This window comes from Cherax quadricarinatus, chromosome 28 (assembly GCF_038502225.1).
Source record: "Cherax quadricarinatus isolate ZL_2023a chromosome 28, ASM3850222v1, whole genome shotgun sequence".
NCBI lineage: Eukaryota > Metazoa > Arthropoda > Malacostraca > Decapoda > Parastacidae > Cherax > Cherax quadricarinatus.
In genome coordinates, this window is record NC_091319.1 from 13,357,195 (window position 1) to 13,358,169 (window position 975).

General features: G+C 50.1%; 1 protein-coding gene across 2 annotated transcripts in view; it reads left to right on the plus strand.

Moving 5' to 3' along the window:
• The first annotated feature begins 463 nt into the window (after positions 1 to 463).
• Positions 464 to 975, plus strand: part of LOC128693288 (FMRFamide receptor) — a 525,101-nt gene continuing 524,589 nt past the window's right edge. For both annotated transcript variants that reach the window (XM_053782882.2, XM_053782884.2), the window contains exon 1: positions 464 to 597. The gene's annotated coding sequence lies outside the window, so the exon portion shown is untranslated. The remainder of the gene's footprint in view (positions 598 to 975) is intronic.

A 975-nucleotide genomic window follows, 5' to 3' on the forward strand; every position in this document is an offset into this window, starting at 1 on the left:
TGATGTATTAAGTGGACATATACGTACGTATTATCATATATTCATTTATGAATTCAAGGGCAAGCATTTTAAAATTAATAATGGCACGAGAGAGCTTGCATCAACAATGATAGAGCAAATAAAGTGTCTCCTGAAGAGAGCTTCAGTATGAGGTATGCAGTAACCATTTTAATTGTTTGGTCTCCACGTGGGTTTGTGTGTGCCTTCGTGGCTGTGGGTGTCTGAATATAGATGTGCCATCGTGAGAGGTGAAGGTGCAGGGTTTGTGGGGAGATATATTGACAGCTGGCAACCACCAAGCACCCCACTACACCCCAAGGGGTGCTGCTCCTCAAAGAGGAATGAGGTTGCCGTAGTTGGCAGTACCACTGGGGTTGTGATGTCGCCCCCCCCCCCCACCATCTCCCTGCCCACCGCCTCTTCCCCGTGCCCTCCCTCTTCCCCACGGGCACTCTCTGCCGCCCTGGTGTCGCTCAGTGCCACTACAACCAAGTGCTGAGTGTATCCTCACTCGCGTGCACCAACACTCCATCTATGCAGCCTCCAACAGATTGTCTGTTTGCGGATTTCACCTCGAAATTAGACATGAGTTTATGAGTAAGTAAACACGGGGCATTATTTGTGGGTCTCTTCGCAAGGTTCTTGGAAGCATCTTGCCGTTATCAGCAGCGAGGAGTGGCGAAACACATCAGTGGTGCCGCTTATTATGCAATACTTCTTTTACGATTTTAGTGCGGCCCCTGTCTTAACCACAGTGCCACTTAGGTGTGTAAGTGGCATTTCTCTACCCTCACCCCGCCCTCGCTGGCCGCAGTGCCACTTAGGTAAGTGGCACTGCTCTGCCCTCAACCCACCCTCGTTGGGGCAACACAGCTCTGTCTCTGAGAGAAAACCAGGTCGTGGACATTTCACTCTCAAGTCGTGATGGATGTGAGGCTGAATGTGAAGTGCAACAGTTTCTCGATAAATCCTTCT